The sequence below is a fragment of the Tasmannia lanceolata genome, unplaced genomic scaffold (assembly GCF_043159265.1).
Source record: "Tasmannia lanceolata isolate RefF3 unplaced genomic scaffold, GAP_Taslan_0.1 ptg000013l, whole genome shotgun sequence".
In the NCBI taxonomy this organism is placed as follows: domain Eukaryota; kingdom Viridiplantae; phylum Streptophyta; class Magnoliopsida; order Canellales; family Winteraceae; genus Tasmannia; species Tasmannia lanceolata.
The window spans coordinates 33,637,644-33,659,572 of NW_027518690.1; positions in this window are offsets into that span (position 1 = coordinate 33,637,644).

Below are 21,929 nucleotides of genomic sequence, written 5' to 3' on the forward strand. Positions count from 1 at the left end.
AGTTCCGAGAAGCCACACAGAAATTGGAAAAAGTCTACTGGACCATTTCTCGGAGTTCCGAGAATAATTCTCGGAGTTCCGAGAATTCTCGGAGTTCCGAGAAAACCTCTCGGAGTTCCGAGAAGCCTATGCAGAGCAGATTTTCAATTCTGTTTTTGGGCTTCCAGTTCTCAACCAAGATGGGATTGCTATGAGGGTTCCAAGGTGTTGGAACTCCACAAATACAATCACTTGTCTATTTAGGGTGTGTGAGATTACCTTAATTATGCCTCTAAAAACCTAATCTAGGTTTGGATCAATTACATTAAAAAATGGTCTTCAATATTAATTTCTTCATGTCTTCATGTCTTCATGACTTCTTGCTTGATGACTTTGGCCTTCCAATTAGTGGTCCAATGTGGGCTTCTTGGCCTTCAATCCAAGCATCCTTGATCTTACTTTATCAAGATCTACAACTTAGACAATCAAACACATTAGTGATAAATGATCACTTGTGTATTGGAATCATCAAAACAAGATGGGAATGCCAAGGTAAAAACCATTGGGCTTACAATATATGACAAAGACATGCCCCAAAGATCTCCCATGTCAAACAAATTCAAACTCCAATTCCTGGATACGTTCTCATTAAATCTAGACCATTTGCTCTTTACGTATTAGCAGGTCAACAAGCACAAGAATGGGATCATCAGATGGAGGAGATTTTTGAGGCATGTCCATCTATAGTGTACCCAACCAATGAACAGTTTAGATCATCAAAAGGTTAACCCACCTGAACAGCTGTATTTTGTCTACTGGTACTATATGGAATAATAGAATATCAAGTCAAAACAGTGGGAGCACAACATAAATGTGAGGACACAAAACGGGGAAGTGGAGTCTACACGCAAATCACTATTGAAAATAAGCCTTCATAAGTCAGAAACAGCATAGACTTTATAAAAATTGACCAAATATGTGAAACTCGGCTCCGTATCAAAAGTATAATGTGAGTCAACAGATATGGCAAAAGAGAAAGAATCGGAATCTTGTCTTCTGTCAATACTTCCTACTCCATTTTAGTTTAGATATGATTAAGAAATTTATGTATACACAATCTTTTAGGCTATTAGATGATTCCAAGCACATACAGGCTCAACTTAAAGAATGCAAGTGTAATATATACAGTATTATAACACTTTGAACTTTCAGGGCTATGATGCGCCTGAACCAATGTTTGGATAAGTAATAGGTGATAATGCTTATCTGTGTGGTGTGAGAGACGAATCCAACAAGAATCATTATACAAGTGAATTATCAAATTGCACAAAATTGCTCAATATATCAACTGGAAATGCATGCACTAGGGCTCAATAGATGTCAAAACAAAAATTGACTTGACTGATCATCAGATCCTAAAATAATATTTACCTGACCACAATTAAACACTTCTTACAAACTGTTTCTCTTTTAAAGTGGTTTAAGCTACCTGAAATTGTATTCTTACTACATCTTAGTACAAGCCTCTTACCTTTTTACCTCTTTGACATACAACTGCCAATCCCAATTGTTGTGTATGACTCATCAATCAAGACGATAAGGTAAATACAACACAAAACACGGGTCTTTATATAAATTTAAGTTCAAAATACAAGCATTTTACATGTAAGAACAAATAAACTTATAAAATAATCATAAAGATGACTCATCAACCAATATATAACCAATTCTTTCAAATGTAAGATTTTCAAATGCATGCATATGGAGTGATTTTAATGAACAAATTCCAAGGCATATATGGCTCCTACGGGCATTACCATAATTAAAAAAAAAGCTGCCATTATCATAAGAGTGTAAGGGCTGCAAGTATTAAAGTAAAAGAGTGAGGGCTGTTAGTATTACAAAGAAAAGAGGGCTCTTAGTGTCAAAAATGCATGGGGGCTGCTACAACCAAAGCTAAAAGGGCTGCCATTTTAAAATGGTAAGGGCTAATATTGCTTTACTCAAACTAATAGAGAAAATTGTCCCTTTCCAACTTGTAAACCCCACAATCAGTAAATGACTACCTTGTCCATTAGAACTTATAGAATCATAGAAATGTAATCCCAGGGAGTTAACATCCACAAGACAATTAGTACATCAATAAATGAAATGGATCTATGCAATTATCAATATGGTTGTGAGGATGTTAGAGACTTGAAATATTAGAGTAGAGGCTCTCTCTAAACAATTCTAAATAAGACAGAAGCTCACAAATTAAAAGCTCAATCCTAGCCCTCAAATCCCATCCAAAATGATTTAATTAAAACTGGAACATTTACCTGGCCAAAACAGGGCAGATTCGTATACCTGTTGGCATAAATATTTAAAAGATGGATTGAAATATTATAAATTATTACAACTAGACAAAAAGGACAAGCTGTATTCATGAAGTTTATTATACATGATGGCGTCAATGTCAGCCTATGACAAAATAATTGCAAACATTACCCTGTTTTGATGATCACACTACACTTACCATATGCAACCTGCCAATAAAATTTAAGAATGATTCACTGCAACTATCATGACCAAAACTAGGTATATTACAATTGGACAGAAGAAATCTATGGTTTTTTCTAGAAAATCTCAAGGTTTAAAAATAAAAAATTAATTTTTTTTCAAGCATGTAACATCCTCCCAAATAACCTATGTTCCTAAAGTCTGTAAAGTATACATCAATTTCAAAACATTTCCTGCTATCATAACACTAGCTTAAATTGCTATTCCAAACCATTATAAAACATTAAGATTAAAATTAAAATATAAATAACTGTAAACAAGTTCCAAACATCTAACCTCATGATTTCCTTGACTATAGATCTTACATTACTTACTTGAGGAATTCTAACCTGATGACTATTACCATATATTTTTTTTAAAACAAGAATAAAAGCATAATGATACACAATATCTAGATTACTGACCCCCAAAACTCATTCAAGCATCATAATTTATTTCTAAAAAGGATATTCATTACTTTTTTCAAAAGTAAAACAGGTTTTGATTAAAATCATTTCCACAGCCATCAAAATATACAAAAAAAAATAAAAAAATATCAGGTAGGATCTCGCCCATGTTAAAATCTTTAAAACTTGGTGGACCGTCACTCATGTAAAGAAGATACCACGGCATGATCCGAATGGTTCGTTTAGAATGGGCCCGCTGTGTTAATAAAGTCTTGAATATTCTGTTGAAAAAGGGGGGACGTTGCCAATAGAAAATAAGATTTATCTAAAAATATCAACAGAATATTAGGAGTTGGGAGTGAAAGAATAAAAAGCTAGAGGAATGATGTTTTTAGTATCTTTGGAAATTTGCAATATCCATGTGGACCCCGATCCGAGAGAGGCGGCGGGGGACGTGCCCCTCGCGCTAACAGTCTCAGGATCATCCACGTGAATGGAGAGCTCTACCAAGGAACTCTCGAAAGAAAATGCCTCTCACAGCATGAGTGGCGATACAAAGGTGAGATACCTCTCGATTCGGGGACTAGCCCAGATTCGAGGCGTACCTTAAACAAAGAAGAGTCGCCATCCAAGGAAGTGGGCCAAGGATCCCATACTATGCTCTGTTGCAACGGATAACCAGAGATTATAAAAAGAGGGTTCGTGCCTGGTTACGAATTTGGAAGGTCTAAAGAGCACCTCATCCGCCCAAGTGTAAACACCTGGTCTCTTATGCCATTTATTTAATGATTTTGAAGAGTTTTGGGCAAAAGTCATATGAAATGAGAATCAATATCCTCGAGAAAACGTCTATCTAATCATGCATGTCTCGGAGATGAATAATAATCACACATAAAAGAAATGAAATAAGTGTCGCCTAAGCAAAACTAGGTTATAAGTGACATGCCTAATGGGTGTCTGAGTTCTGGTGTGCAAACACATGCATGCTACAGCTAAAGGTATAGGATCTGTACATGAAAGTAAGAAAAAAATAGCAAAAAACACAACACAATTCAATTCTATACATGACTGGACAAAATGAGTCCTAACTCTAATGCGACCTGACTCGGACCAAGATGGCCGTCCATCCCAGCTGCTCTACGTATCCCGACCTCGGGAAGAATCGGAGTCAACGTAGTTCGATGCCCTATTCTAAACTACTATGCCTAACTATCTAGAACCACTATCCTAGACTCGATCCACTAGGCTCGACTGATTTTTAAAGCTTTTTTTGTACGATCACTTAAGTTCATGTGAATTGTAATTTTTAGGACTCTCTATATGCCCTAACTAATGCAAGTTGATTAGCCTTAAGCTAATGCAGGTGGGCCCTACATCCTATGTGTAACTAAGCAGTGCAACCTAAGGAAAACTATGGTCTGACTATATGCTTCCTAGTCTAGCCATCGGTTCGACTAGATGTCTAACCGATCAACTTGATGCCTCCTAACTCTAGGGACACTCACACGACAGGACACACCATATCAAAACAAATCAGGACAGCCTCCTAACTCTAAACACCCTAAACAGCTTAGGACAGACTCCTAACTCTAGAGGAAGATCTTTTTGAAAAGGTTTTGAAGAGTTTTTGCATTTTTTGGAGGGTTTGAAATGAGTTTATTTTTAAAGGTTTGGCTGGACTTGGGATGTGGATCCCAAGCTGCACTACGTACCCCGTGGAAAGGGATCAAGCCAACGTAGTTCGGAAACAGAAATCCTAACTACTCTCCTAATGACTCAAGATTTTTGAGATTTTTGGTTTTTGGAATGTTTTTGATGTTTTTGGCTCGAGAGGACTGAATCCTATCATCATAAGGGGAGGACAGACTCCTGATATCCTGCAAAGGTTGGACAGCATCCTATGCTTTGCGGGGGAATGAACAGAATAACAACTCTGCAAGGGTTGGACAGCATCCTATACCTTGCAGGAGTGAATAAAAATCACATGATTTGACGAGAGGTTGGACAGAACCCTAACCCCTATGATGATAGGACAGACTCCTGAAAGATTGACTCTCTAACTAAAGACAGACTCTCTAGCTAAAGGACTGACTCCTAGTGCACAACCCTAAGAAGGGAGTGCCAATGAGACTAGGCTAGTCTTCTAAAAGAAGAGGAGATAAGAAGGTGTTAGTGAGACTAGGCTAGTCTCCTAACACAGAGATGGGCTCTATTGCCCTTGCAAAGACAAGATGGGTACGATTTTTAACAGACCAAGTCGGTCTTTATCTTAAAGGAGGGAGTTTCTAATGATGAGGCTAAGCAAGCCTCCTATGTGTGACTCACAAATGAGACAAAGCCTGTCTCTTAAAGGTTTGATTTTCTGCCGAGACATAGCCTGTCTCCTAAAAGAGGGCTATAGATGACTCTTTCATCGCCCTTGCAATGAGAAGGACTGTATGTTTTTAAAGGATACAAAAGACTGGGCAAGTCTTAAAAATAAATGAGGGGAGTGCTACTTGGACTAAGCGAGTCCCCTATGGATGGGCTTGGGCTATCGCCTTCATCGCCCCTGAATTACTATATCATCTGATGAAAATGTGCTTTAATCTGAAGTAGACTAATACGATGGAATAATAAGACTTACAAAATCTGATATCTCAATAGCACCATCATCCGTTTCGCTCAAGTCAGGAGGGAAATCTTATGATCCTAAATTTCCTAAGCAAAATTCTTTTTCCGCGAATTAAATATCTAAAAGATAATCAACACATTTACTCGAGATTCAATTTGTTGCATTAAGATTACCCTCATCATCAATCCTGAGTAATTCTTGTTCCCTCCCTTTTTATAATCAAAATCCAATATGCCTCTTTTTTCTACTATAATCATCAAGGCACAGGAAACCTTTAACTACTAAACACTTGTCCTCTAAAACTTCATGTTTTGGTTCTATTGACAAGCATCCAACCTACATTACATTATCTCTGAGGAAGGGACAAAAGATTTATCACCAACCTAAACAACTTATATGCCATTTTTCAGTCCCTCAATTAAAATGGTCCAATTGTCTTCTAATGCACCCATCACTGCCCCAGATTTATACTTCTCATTCCCACTTTCCAACATTTCCATACAATACAGTAAGAGCTATTCACGTCAACGAATTGCACTCCTTGGGATATTACATACCTTATGATAGTAGCGAGATATCAAAACAAATATGTGAATCCCAGGCCCAAACTGCCAAAATAAAACAGTGAAGAGAAGGGATACCTAGTAGCATCTAGAGACCACGGACCATAAAATCCAACCTCAAATATGACACACAAAAACTATCTTGATCGGAGGAACATACTAAGAGCACAAATTTAACCTTGAAATCCACATAGGCAGCACACAGATAAAACAATTTGACTTTATATCCAGGAAAGTGTGCCATGCCAAAAAATCTCAACAGATAAGCCCTATTCTAATTGGACCACCAAAGTTTTAATTGCCACAACAGCCCTTTGCTCATATGTAAGACAACTACCCATGAGGAGTTAGTTACAACCCTTCACATAAAGAAGGAACTACCAACTGGTATACCTTACCAAAGCATGGTCTTAATGATTCCAGGTCTTGAGAATAAAAGACGCTCCAGACTTGCAAGCTCAAAACATGAAACAAAATATTGACGACCAGCTAAAATTATGCTTGACCAAACATAGTTGTAGTGATATTGATCCCAAGAGATTTCACATTATGATTCTCATTTTATGTGAATTTTCTTACAGCCATAAATTTCATCCACATCCTCCACACAAAAACCTTTACAAGGTTCAATTGCCCATTATCTGTGGTCCCTTCAATCAATTCTATTTGAAATATTAGATCTATCCTTAAAATATTTCTGAGCTTTACTATCCATCTCTGATATTCTGTCGAATGGCACCTTCACAATACCTTTCCTTTTGTTGGTAGTCTTTTTAAACTTCTCTATTCTACTTCATCAATCTCTATCTCAAACTAAAACCAAAAATCACAAAGAAGCTCTATACAAATTGCGTTTGGTATGCCTTCTCAAAAGAAACTGAACCTGTTGGCAAAATATTAAAAGGTGGTGCTGTCCACTTTTTTTTTTACTCTTTTCATAGTTTCCTTATCACCCAACTTAAAGAATTTCCTTTTCCAAGTATGACCACCACCTAGCTCTTTTTTTTTTAGCCGTTAACCAAAGCTCCATTGCTAATGAGGACTTTTAATTTGAGTGCTTCCTTTAATTTGGGAATCTCCTTTGGTTAACTTTGCAACTCTCATCAATAGATATAGCCTTGCCCAATTCGCATTTTCACATTTCAGCCCTTTTCTATCTTCCTCAAACCCCAACTTCCATTATTCTAATGTAAAAAGAAAATATTGCAGCTACCATGTTATAAGTATACTATTTTTTCAAGAAAATTGATCAAACCCTTCATCTCAATTAAAAACTCATACTTCATCTTAAATTTCATAATCACAGGTAACTCATACTTCATCTCAAATTTCAATGAATAGCATTGAAGAGGCAGCAAAGCTTTCTAGAACAGGTGCCAAACATCAACTATGCTTCAACTGAGCATAATAGTATCGACATGACACCATTACTTTCACTAGAGACATAAAACTATGCTTGCACTCTAGCTTATTCCAAAGAATGAACAAAATTAAACATTGAAAATACGTCATTGGAATAGGTAATTCAAGGTGAAATCATAGTTCCAGGCTTCGTATATAATTACCAAGATCATTACAATTTAAAAAAAAAAAAAAAAAACTCATGCAAATATAATCTACAGAGAAGACACTTTTAGCTCATTAGCGTGATGACATGGATACTCTCAACAACAAAGAGAACTTCCTCAGGCCATATATAATAGAAATTAACTATTTGAATATCTTTTTCTTTACAAAATGACAGAGAGCAGATCACCAGTCAACTAAAGGCTATAAATGAATCAAATACAATTGAAATATTAAGAAAATCCTATCACTTGATACATCATGACTACTGAGGAATAACATCAGACTAAGCAAATGAAGCTCATAAATATTTTTGATATGAACAGCAGGTTTTTAGATAAAAGATTCATGTCTAATATTTCAACAAAATTTAATTTTCATTTTAATACATTCCAAATAAAAACCTTAATATGAACAGAACCCTAAGGCAAGCAATTCGAACACCATAATTTGTTCCTAATTTACAAACTAAATGTTTTGTATCGATAAGAAACTTCTATCATAAGTTATGCTCTAGATCCAAAACAAAATGAACAGAAAACGCAAAAGATTCTAATTAACAGGACTCAAATCATTACAGAATTTAAAATTACTCAAACGATGACTTTTACAGGTAAATAAGTAAAATAAAAATAAAAATATATATATATATATATTAATAATCAACTCATCTATCCTAGCAAAATATTAAAAATCACAAGCATGTCATAGCAATTTAGATAAATCAGAGAAGAAGATACTAGAATTGGAGTTATTTGAAAACTATTTGTGATTCACATTGCTAATAATTTTTTTTTTAAAACAAATCGATCAAAACTGAAGGATCTATAAGTAAAACAAAAGTAGAATAACTGATAAAACAATGATCTAACCTGTTACTCGGAGTTCTTCTCGAAATTGATGATGAGAAAATTGAAGAAGTGACAGCAAAATGAAAGGCCGGAGCTCGCCTGAGTTCACCAAAGAAGATCATCCATTTTTTTTTAAACGAGATCTGATCTCTCTCTCTTTCTCTAGAAATATTAGAGTTTCTCTCTCTAGAAATTTGGAAAAAAAATCCTAGATTGAAGAATGAGATGCCCAGATTTGAGTGTTAGAACCTCAAACACAAGGTTTAATTGAGGATCGCTGAGAAGAAGGAGATTGTCTAGAATTCACCGAGGCTCGAACGGGGAGCTTGTCAGAGAAGAAGAGTCGTCGGAACAGAAGAGATCGATCGGAGAAAATGAAGCTCGGATCGGCCGGTGGGAATGATCTCGCCGGAGCAGATTCCGGTAAGCTTTCACCGGAGAAGATGATCGGAGAAATGAAAAATGGAAAAAATCTAAAGTTTCCTAGTTGAAAGAGATGAAGAACAAAAGTAGAGAAGGAAAGATAATCGGATTTCGACTGCAGATTGGCCGGAGAATGGCCGGAGACGATGAAAAGAGGGTTTGAAGAAACCAGATTTACTTTCTCTCTCCCTTTCTCTCTCTCTTTCTTCAAACAAAATTTTCTTCTTTTTTTTTTTTAAAAAAAAACAAAGAGAAAATCAGCATTTATAGTTTTTTTTGGGAATTGATATCGGCAATCCAAATTTGATGGGCGCGCGAAAAATTGATTTGCGCGCGGAAATTTGATGATCGTGCGGTTTCGTTTGTCTTTTCCAGATTCGGATAGACACCGCTTTGGATAAATGCACCCCCCCTTTTCTGGTTTATACTATGGCCCTCTCTCGGCTTGTTTGCTAGGCAAACGCGCTCGGATTTTGACGAAATTTTGCAGGGACCTAGCTGGGACCCTAACCTTGCTCAGGGTGAATTTTGGGACCCTAGATGATTGATTTGGTGGGGTTTTGCTCAAACTTGGAAGGTTTAGGGTTCGGTCAAAATGGGGTGTCTACAGATGCCTCTCTTTGGCAGAGCATGCTTGTCGCGCGATTGTCAAAGCTGGACAGACAACACATTTTGACTGGCCCAAAATTGATTGGAGAGAAAGAAGAATGAAGGAGATGATTTTGCGAATATTGAACTTTTGGACGGATCAGATACCTCAGGGGTTTGAAAATGGAATGAGTTGTTTCGGGGATTTTAAATGGAAGAGATGCCTCAGGGGTCTTCATTTGGAAAGGTTGCCTCAGGGGTCTTGAAATAGAAAGGTTGCCTCAGGGGTCTTCAGATGGAAAGGATTTTGATTATTTGCTTGATGCTCTCAGAGAGACTTTAGCTTTTTTCTACGCTCGGGGCGAATGATTGCAAGAAGAAATTTGATTTTACGTTCAGGACGAAAATTCTCAGGAAAAATTAAGTTCTACGCTTGGAGCGAAAGCTTTTCAAAGAGATAAATTGATCTTACGCTTTGAGCGAATGCTTTCAAGAAGAAATTGATCTTACGCTTGGAGCGAATATTTTCAGGAAGAATTTGGATTCTACGCTTGGAGCGAATACTTTCAAAAAGAATTTTGGTTCTACGCTTGGAGCGAATGATTTCGGGAAGAATTTTGGTTTTATGCTTAGAGCTAAAGCTTTCAAAGAGAAAAATTGATTTTACGCTTGGAGCGAATGCTTTCAGGAAGAATTTGAGTTCTACGCTTGGAGCGAATACTTTCAGAAGACAAGATGATTTTACGCTTGGAGCGAATGCTTTTTGGGATAATTCGGTTTCTTCACTCGGGGTGAATGCTCTCAGGGAGAATATGGTATTTTCACTCGGGGTGGATGCTCTCAGGGAGAATTTTTGGTATTTTCACTCGGGGTGGATGCTCTCAGGGAGAAAATTTGGTATTTTCACTCGGGGTGGATGCTCTCAGGGAGAAAAAAAATTTGTTTCTTCACTCGGGGTGGATGCTCTCAGGGAGAATATTTGATTCTTTTCGAATGCTTGATTTGATTACAAACTTCACTTGCGAGTAGAAATTCCGCTGGGGATAATGAGGCAGATTTCCAATGAAACGATGAGAAAGACTTTCAGAGGATTGCCAAGACAGACTCTCAAAGGAATTTTGATTGAGGAGTTGAATTCAAAGACTGTGTTCAAGCTCCTCTTATCTTCATTTGTTGAGAACAGCCATCTCAAACAATACTTATTTGATGTCTTTTATGACCTGATTGCTCAGGGCATAAAAGATGCCCCTAGTATTATTATACTTCCATGACAAATTCATAAGAGAGCAAAACACAGGGAAAAGGTTGAAATGCTTTCATTTCTTGAATATTTGAGGTTACAAAGCTTTCAAGTTTACAACAGACTGCATCTGCCTAACAACCGTCTCGCATTTCTGATGATCTCTGCCGTTCCGGATTGCTCAAAACTTGCCAGATGGATTGTAGAATCTACCATCTTCTGAACTTCATTTTGCTGCGTATTATCTTTGAGGAGACACAAATTCATCACATTTTCACTTTTATCTCTTTGTTCCTTGCTACCCCAGCTTTGGGAGGGATATTAAACTACACAAACTTCCCCACACATGACTCTGAAGCTTAACCTTAACTTGGCAGAAAAAAAAAACTTGGACTACCCACAAATGAAGACTTCGATGGACACAATGACTTAAACTTGAAGAGAAATTGAATCTGCTTCTTAGTCTGATAAGTATTTTAAGATAGTATAGTCTACCACTCTTAGAATCTTTTGAAAACCGTATTTAAAAGTGTTTTATTCCTCTTTCCGGTATTTCCATCATGGTTATTATCCCTTTGGATTGCTTAGTCTTAACCTCCTTAGCTTAGAAAGCATCAGAAGAATCTTTGCTGGTGCTCACTCAAACTTTGGAGTAGTGCCGCCGAAGAAATAAAAATATTGCTGGCTTTCAGAGGTTTTGTCCCTTTTGAAGTCACTGCCATGACCAAATCGCCTTTTCAGATTTTCGATTTGGCGGACCGCACGCCTTTTTTTTTTTTTGCCTGGACTGTCTGCCCTTGCAGATTTTATATCCAGCAGGCTCAGCACCCTAATTTTTGCCTAAGCTGCCCTTTCGGGTTTTCAGCTTAGCGGGTGAAATAACCCTAACTTTTGCCTAGACCGCCCTTGCGGGTTTTCAGTCTAGCGGGTCTAAGACTCCATCATTTTTTCTTTTCTTTTTGTTTCTCTACAAACCTGGGCTTAAGTACACCAGAAGGACTTTTAGGTAAGCTTGGGTTCAAACAGGTTACACATTCGGTAAGTTTTCATGTATTTGACCGAATCTGGCCCTCCAGACTGCCTACGTATCCCCAAAGAAAATGGGAATCAGGTCCGCGTAGTTCGCCCATTTAGGTTTCGAGGATTGTTTGTTTTGTTCCCTTCTTTTCTAAGGATTTGAAATATTTGACCGAACCTGAATTGATCAGGCTACCTACGTACCCTGTAGATAGGGATCAGGTCATGACGTAGTTCAGGTTAAAGATCTTTTATGACGCAAGTCATAAAAGATGCCCCTGGTTTGAATTTATCAAAGAAATAAGGTTTTCGTTTTTAGGCTCAAAAGGGTTTTGCAAATTTATTTTTTTTGACTTTGAGGTTGTTGGCTTTTAAGCTCTGATCGATCAAAGATGGCCTCTTGGTGTATCTAAGCGTAATACTTCTTTAGTTGGTCCAAATTTGTAGGTTCTGTTAATTTTTCTCCATTTCCATTGAGGAGTCTAACGGCTTTTCCAGGCAGGACTTCATCAACAATGTAAGGACCAGACCAGTTTGGCCTGAACTTCCCTCTGGGATCAAATACCGGTGCTCGGTAAGACTTCAAGACAAGGTCTCCTGGTCTCAACTCTCGGACCTTAACTTTCTTGTTGAATGCCCTTTCGATTCTTCTCTGATACCCTTGGATGTGATATAAGGCTCTCAACCTCTTTTCATCGATCATCTGCAATTCCTGATGTCTGGCTTTTGCCCACTCAGACTCTGGCAGATTTGCTTCCATCATAACTCTTAGGGACGGGATTCTCACTTCAACAGGGAGGACTGCTTCCATTCCATACACTAGAGAGTATGGAGTTACACCTGTAGAGGATCTGATCGATGTCCTGTAAGCCCATAAAGCAAAAGGAAGCTTGTTCGACCAGTCCTTATAAGTCTCGGTCATCTTACTGATTATGACCTTGATATTCTTATTCGCTGCTTCTACAGCCCCGTTGGTCTGCGGTCTGTAAGGAGATGACTTGTGATGCTTGATTTTGAACTCTTCGCACAGGTGTACTACCTCTTTCTTGAAGTGAGATCCATTATCAGAAATCAGCTCATTAGGTATTCTATATCTGCAAATGATATTCGCACGGATGAACTTCGCAACTGTATTGGAAGTTATGGAAGCATATGAAGCAGCTTCTATCCACTTCGTGAAATAGTCAATGGCCACCAAGATGTACTCGTGTCCACTCGACGATTTAGGATAGACTTTGCCAATGATGTCAATCCCCCATACTGAGAATGGCCATGGCGAGGTCATAGAGTGTAACTCTGCCGGAGGCACATGAATAAGGTTCGCATAGACTTGGCATTTATGACATTTCTTCACGAATGCGAAGCAGTCTGCTTCCATTGTGGGCCAATAGAAACCAAGTCTAAGGATTTTCCTTGACATCATTTTACCATTCATGTGAGGGCCACAAATACCTTCATGTGTTTGTTCTATAAGCTCTGAAGCCTGATCTTCATCAACACACAGAAGTTGTATTCCGTCAAACGACCTTCTGTACAATTCTTCACCACAGATAATGAAGTTGGCAGCGAACCTCTGAAGTGTTTTCCTCTCTTTGCTGGAAGCTTCAGGCAGATGCCCCTTGCCTGAAATGAAATTTTGAATATCCGTATACCACGGCTTTCCGTCTGGACATCTAGCAGATATTTCTATTGCATTCACATGAGCTGGAGCCCATTGCAACCTCACAGCTAAAGGTTGAACCTCCATTGTTGCAGAAATGTCCAACATTGAAGCTAGAGTAGCCAGAGCATCAGCAAAATGATTTCTTGTCCTCGACAAATGAGTAAAGGTGACATTCCTAAACTTCCCGACCAAAGATGCGAGATAAGTGTGATATGAGATCAACCTTGCCTCTTTCGTTTTCCAATCCCCATTTATTTGACAAATGATCAGGATTGAATCTCCGAACACATCGATGTCTTGAATTCGCAAAGCCAAAGCTGCCTCAAGTCCCGCGATGCATGCTTCATATTCTGCCATATTATTGGTGCATTCGAATTGCAACTTGATGGATATCGGGATGTACTCCTTCTTTGGAGATACCAAAACTGCCCCTATTCCTTGACCATGATTATTGACAGCTCCATCAAAGTACATAAGCCACTTAGGACTCAGAGTCTCTTCTTCAATGTCCATGATTTCTTCATCAGGAAAATCAGCCTTCAGAAAAGCATTCTCCTCAACAGGAGCATCAGCCAACTGCTCAGCGATGACCCATCTCTTAATTGATTTCTGAGTGACATAAGTGATGTCAAACTCAGACAGCAATAGCAACCATCTAGCTGTTCTTCCTGTAAGAGCAGGTTTCTCAAACAAATATTTCAGCGGATCCATTTTGTGAGAGTAGAAATATTTTATTCGACAACAGGTAATGTCTAAGCCTTTGAGTTGCCCAAACCAATGCTAAACATGTCTTTTCCAAAACAGTGTATTTGATTTCATACTCTAGCATTTTCTTGCTGATGTAGTAAATGGGCTTTTCTTTCTTAGACCCTGCATCTTGCTGAGCAAGCATACAACCCATTGCTGTATCCGTGATGGACAAATACATCAACAACGGTTGACTAGGAATGACCGGGGATAAGACAGGAGGCAAAGACAAACACTGCTTGACCTTTTCAAACGCTTCCTGACAATCTTCATTCCATCTCTTGGAGGAATTCTTTTTCAACAACTTGAAGATGGGTTCACACATCATAGTTAAATGAGATATGAATCTTCTCAAGTATTGCACTTTGCCAAGGAATCCACGAATCTGTTTTTCTGTCTTTGGTGGTTGCATTTCTTGGATAGCCTTGATCTTCTGAGGGTCCACTTCAATTCCTCTCTCACTGACCATAAATCCAAGCAACTTTCCTGATGTGACCCCAAATACACATTTATTTGGGTTCAAGCGAAGTTGAAACTTTCGGATTCGCTCGAAGAACTTTCTCAAAGCGATTGTATGCTCCGGCCGAGTTTTGCCTTTGACAATCATGTCATCTACATAGACCTCAACCTCCTTATGAATCATGTCATGAAGAAGAGTAGTCGCGGCCCTCTGATAGGTGGCACCAGCATTCTTGAGACCAAACGGCATCACTCTGTAGCAATATGTTCCCCACTGAGTAATGAACGCTGTCTTCATCATATCCTCAGGTGCCATTTTGATTTGGTTATACCCTGAGAAACCATCCATGAATGATAAGAGTGCATGACCAGCAGTATTGTCAACCAAAAGATCAATGTTCGGAAGCGGGAAATCATCTTTCGGACTTGCCTTGTTAAGATCTCTGAAATCGACACACATCCTGACTTTTCCGTCTTTCTTGGGCACCGGTACAATATTTGCAAGCCATTCAGGGTACTCAACTACTTCGATGAATTTCACTTCGAGTAGTTTCTTAACCTCGTCATGAACTTTCAACTCCCATTCTGTTTTAAGTTTCCGGAGTTTTTGCTTCTTTGGCTTGATGCCCGGGATTAGAGGTAATTTGTGTTGGACAATGTCCTCGCTCAATCCCGGCATGTCGTCGTAAGACCAAGCAAAAACCTCCTTAAACTCTTTTAGCAAGGTGATTAATTCTTCGCGCTCCTCAGGAGATAAAATTTTGCCAATCCGTATCTCCTGAATTAAGGTTTCATCACCTATATTTACAGTTTCAATTTCCTCTTCAAGTGGTTTAGCTCGGCGATTCTCCTCTTGTTGAATCATATATTTGATTTCAAGGGGAGTTTCGTCGACTTCCTCATTAGAGGGGGAGTCTTGATTGTTTTTATTAGTTACTTGATCAGGTTCAGAAGCAGAATCAGTAGAAGAGACAAGTACAGGAATATAAGCAAAAGAGTCTTTTATTTCTTTAGAATGAATGATTACATCAGATGACTCGCCCACATCAGGCGTTACAAACTCTGAAACAGAATGAAAAAATGAGTCAACATCAGTATCGACACAATGGGAAATATGTATAGACGAAGAATCAATGAATACGTCCTCAGACTCGGACTCAACGCCACCAAGGACAGACTCGTCAACCACTCCAGAGGTAGACCCAACTTTTACAGTACCTGCATCAAAAGAAAAGTTAGAAATGACAGACTCTGGGACGAACTCAGAAACTGACACCAATTTTGAAATGACTGACTCTTTTGAAAGGACTGGACTATACTGAAAGAATACTTGGGGTATAACCTGTGAGGTCCAGTTATCCAGAGATCCCTCAGCTGGGGTAATGGAGCTTTTTGGATTTATGAAGGGTGTGTCTCCTCCAATCATCGCAATGACTGGTGCCTCAACTTGGAACAAGGATTCTAGGAGCTCTGATTCAAACGTCTCAACCCAATCTGAGTCTTGTTTCTCTGATTCAACTGCCTCTGCAATCTGCTCAAAGAAAAAGTTCTTCGGCAGTTCATCGGTAAAGAAAATCTCTAGACCTGGCAGCTTCTTCCCAGTCTCATCATACCAAGGCTCAGAAAAACCATAAAACGGACAATCAGCCCCTTCCTTTCTGAACCTGCCATTCATGACCATGCTAAACGGTCCCATCGGAAATTCCAAACCCTGGCGGCGACAATTAGCCCATTTCAACATGTATGCCTTCATCTCTTGGACTTCCTTTCGGGTAGGCTGATACCCTAACCCGAATAATCCATTCATCGCCTTCATTAATGGCCATTCAGTCAAGCCTTGCAGGTTTCTTCCTAGGCCAGCTCCCGGAATATAACCAAACCGTCGCATCATCCTTGCGACACTAACATTGGTACTTGTTAAGAACATGATCTCCTCATTCATGGCCTCTCCCATAGTAATAGTAGAGACCTCTAATGAGAATCCTGTCAAGCTGACATCCTTGGCACTTTCATCAACTGATTCGGCAGTTATCTGCCCAATTTCAGGCTCTGGATCTCCCCGTACTGTAATCACCCTGTTATTCCGGACGAATTTCAATTTCTGGTGCAGCGTCGATGGAATAACTCCGACCTTATGCAGCCAAGGTCGGCCCAGGAGAAGAAAGAAAGAGGTCTTGATATCGAGCACTTGGAATTCGACTTCAAAAGTCTCTCCTCCAATTTCGATCTCAGTGGCTAATATCCCGATCACATCCCTTCTAGTGCCGTCATACGCCAATATACCCTGCTCAGATGGTATGAAATCTCCCGGTCCAAACCCTAGGGTAGTGGCAGTACTTAACGGGCAAACGTTCAAAGCTGACCCATTATCTATTAGGACTTCCGGCACTCTCTTTTTGTTACAGATTATGGTGATCCGGAGAGGGCGAACATGATCTCTTCCTTCTGGAGGGAGGTCTTCGTCAGTAAAAGACAAATCCTGGGAAGCTCTTGTCGCGGCCACTAAACTGACCAGTTCGTCAGGAGTAATCTCAACTGATACCTGGGACGAATTCAGCTCATGAAGCACAACCTGTCTGTGCTTTGGCGACGCCATCAGTAAACCCCAAATAGACACATTGGCTTGCGTCTTTTTCAGCTGTTTCAGCAAATTGTCCTCCTCATCATCTAAACTCTGTTTTTGCTTTTGGTTCTGATGGTCAACTCCTCTTGCAACCTCAGCGGGATTCTCGACTCTGAGCTCAGCTGGCTTGAAGACTCGTCCACCACGTGTGACGTGACGGAGCTCATCCAGAAGTGATAAGTCTTCATCCTCTAGCCTTAAAACATAGGGGACTTCTTCGCTGCTCTCTCCCTCTTCAAATTTGAGGACATATGAACATTCAGCAGATTCTGTAGATCCTCCATCTCGAGCAGACAGTACATAAGGTTTCTCATTTTCCGTATCACTGTCTCCCTCCTCCCATCTTAAAACATACGGTTCCTCAGAGATGACCACACAAATACGAGAGTAATCCAAAACAACTTCCTCGGTAAGGATTGCATAAATGTTTGGTGGAGGAGTTGCGTGCGTCGGCAATGGATTGCGAGTGACGTTAGGAACTTCAACAGAAATTTTCTTTGCCTCGATCATGTCCTGGATCTTATGTTTCAACGCCATACATCTATCAGTTAGATGTCCGACACCCTGATGATATTCGCAAAAGTAATCCTTCCTCCAATACCTCGGAAGAGGATTCGGAGCCTCCCTAGGCTCTAACAGCTCAATCTTCTTGTCTCTCAACAACTTCTTCAATGCTACTGACAAGGAATACGGCAAAGGATCGAATCGTCTTGGCTCTTTCCTCTCTGGGCGACCTTCGCCAAAATTTACTCTCCGTGCTGGCGGAGCAGTATTCATATTGTGAACCTCCTTAGGTGCAACCATAGGTCTTTTTCCTTCTCTTGAATCAGAAGGAACTCTTGATCTCAAACCCTTAGACAATGCATCTTCTATTTGGGTTCCCGTCTTGATGAGATGATTGAAATCAAGAAAGTACTGGATGGCCATGTGGTGGTAGTATTGTGGTGACAGGTTCTTCACCACGATTTTGATTTGCTCCTCATCTGGCAGACGATGAGTCATCTGCGCGGCTTTCCTTCTCCATCTGCGGATGAAGGAAGTGAAGGTTTCATTGTGGCCCTGTTTCAAAGCTTTGAGATCCCTCTTGGTTACGTCGATCCCCTCTTCCATGGAGAATTGTTCGACGAATCTATTGGCAATATCTTCCAAGGTTCGGATCTCTTCAGACTTTAGGCTCAAGAACCATTTTTTAGCCACTCCGATCAAAGATCGGGGAAACAAAAGAGCAACCTGCTCCGGAGATAGACCATGCTGCTGAAGAAGTGGAAGCACGGACATCAGATGGCTCCTAGGACAGCCTGTCCCATCATACTTATCCATATCTGGCACTTTGAATCTAGGAGGCAGTGTGACTCCAGGATATATCATAAAATCGGCCATGTTCAACTTTTTCGGGCCCTGGAATTTTATGTTTTCCATCTCTTTAGTCAGCTTGTCTATTCTGTCTGCCATCACTCTACCCTCATTGTCTCTCTCCAGATGAGGGAGACAATTATGCTCTGCATACTGCTCATCTTCGATAACGTCCTCGACATTCAAAACCGCGGGCCTGGCCATTGGAGGAGGAGGAGGTATAACAGAAGGGTGCTGGGCTACATGCTCTCTAGAAGTAGAACTTCTATCAGCTTTCATGCGAGCAATCTCTTCATTGATGGCGCCCAATTGCGCCAGGATAACTTTCATCATTTCATTGGTGTCAAGGGCATTATTTCCATTTTCCGCCATGGGTTCAGGTGCAAATTGGACGGGTGAAGGAATTTCCTGGAAATTAGAGAAAGGTAATGCAGGGGAGGTAAAAGAAATTGGTGAGGCAGAAAATCGACTCAGCCTGGAATCAGCGGACTGATGGGACTAGGTTGATTTTGAAACGAGGATTTTCTTAGGAGCAATGGCTGCTCAATCAAGAATCCTGTTATGGAAATATAAACACTAGATTAAAATTTTGATAATCGAGATAAACTATTTTGATCAAACAATGACAAAGGAAACAAAAACACACTTTCATTAATAAGATTCAAATTGTGATTACAACGGATGAAAAATATTAATCTCTGATCACAGCTGGATAAACAGACTGACAATAATGGGAAATGCAGAAATCGGAATAACAAAACATGATATGGATCCTCAAGGCTCCTCAATTCGAGCTCTTTTGCTTGCGGGCTTTTCCGATATTTCTCCACGTCGGAATTTGCGAGATAAACCTAACCTCCTCTCTATATTTTTGTTTCCCCAAGCAGCCACAATGGATCGGACGAGATCAGGAGTGAGATCTTCACAAAGAGGAGGGACTATGATTCCGGGAGGACATGGAATTCCCGTAATCTGATGGAGAATTCGCATGGGTGCATAAAAGGAAGATTTCTCGGTACCCATGAGGTAAACAAATGAATGCGGGTAAGTGTTAGTAAAAACATGGAAACATGAATGACTTACCCAGTGAAACTGACTCTCCTCTACATGTTGCAACCAATTGTGCCATTCATCGATGGACTGAGGTTGATGGGCTATTGGTTTCCAGGTATGGAAATTCTTCAGGGTATATGGATTTTGGTTTTGTCGCTGAAGAATTTGAAGTTTTTCACCAAGCCAGACATACAACAACTTGACACATCCATAGAAATTGTCCTTGATCTCTTGGGAAGCAATAAGATCTAGTCCCAAGAAGGTCTCTGCTAACATGGTAGGGATAGGATTCCTCCCCTCATTGATCTGATCTACCACTCCTAATAGTATCAAAGATGCAACATGGGAATTTCTGCGAAGAACATGACGTGCGAAGACCATAAAAATTAAAGCATTACGTCGGCAATCCTGAAAACGAGAGTTAGTAGGATCGACGTTTTTCGAAAAAAGTTTAACAAGATCTTGAATTTTCACGCACGTATCCGTCAAACACGGCAGAGCATCCACAGTCTCATTTTTGAACAGTTTGCAAAACAGACCATGAGGAGATTCTATCCTTGAAGGTTTGATCCAGAGTCCCTCAGATGGGAGCTCTAGCATGATACACCAATCTTCAAATATGGGACAAAGTTCAAAACGACCAAATCGAAAGACATGAAGAACAGGATCCCAAAGTCCAGAAGCTGCTTGGAGAAACTTCCAATTTATATCCCGACTGTTCAAATAGGTGAACGAATTGATGAAATGATCAGCCATATTTCTCTGTGACTGTTCACGCGGAAGAGCTTTAATGGTATCGGCTATCCATTTGTCCAACAAAAGGTTTGCCATAATCAGACCTGACACAAAGATAGGACAGGATAATGAGGGAATGAAGATAACTTTGAATAAACAAAGAATAAAAATAAACTTAATGATCAAGCATAAGAAGGATATTATTGATGACATCGAATGTTCCACTACTGATCAAAGATGATCAGAAACTCAGAAACGAGACCACGGTCACAAAATGACAAAAGTAGATCATAGACCGGATCTAAATCTGGAAGATGAATGTCAAAACTGAATGATCAAAGAGATCAATAATAGACTATGGCCATAAAGACAGCAGACAAACTGTCGACCATATCTAAAGACAAGATAAGAAAACAATCTGAATAATATATGACACAACAAAAGAATGGATAAATGAAGTTTCAATCTGAGGGATAAAACAAGTGAATTTTATCATCATCGAGTCAAAGAATAAACCATAACTATGAGGGTGACAAGTAGAAGCCACTAGCTAGGTTTAGATCTGAGAGATGCATAGACACGACTGATTGATTCAAGCCAGAAATCCCTACTAGAAAGTAGGTCCTGATCTTATAATCAAAAGATATAGGGACATAATCTCAATAAATAGAACAACAGAGAGGCCACGACCATGAGAGGGGCAATTAAAAGCCACTGGTCGGGTCTAGATCTGAAAAACGGACCGATACAACTGATTAGATTAGACAAGGAAACCTCACTAAAGAGTAGGCCCTCAATCTGATAATCAATATATAGATATATACATATATATCCTAACCAGGGGCACCAGCCCTAAATATGATCTCATAGAGTCAAGATACTTGACTTATGACAGACATGTGAGTGCACTAGGACTACGTTGTAGCTACATAAGGTGAGCTACAATAATCTATGGATAGGGCAAGGCTCTTAAATCTAGGCTCCAACATGTATAAGCAACACATGTTCGTCCTTATATGAATGCAATATATATATAAGCACATGCAACTCCTAATTGGGTTTTACTAAATCAACAAATATATCCAAGTACATAATATATGTAAAATGAAAGTAGAGCTCCGGACTCAATATATCGGGTACTATGCTTATGATCCATACTTAAAATGTATAACACAAGTACGCCTAGTGTTATACATAGTATGCTTCATTGCTCATCGGCTGCTGTAAACATAAGTACGCCTAGTGTTTACGACTGCAGCACTGGCGCATAGCTTGGTAATAGATACAACAGCACCATCTGGATAGTGATATCCCATGAGGCACGCATTATATCTATCCCATGGAGCTAATAATAAGAAAATCAATAAAAGAAAAAATAAAATCAAAATGATGTATGCTGTGCAGTGTGTGAATCCCTTGTTTTAAACACCTATCTAGTGCCCCTGGATTCTAAGCGATTAAATTCCCATTTATAATGATTTTAGCCCAAAATTTTTCAAAATTAATA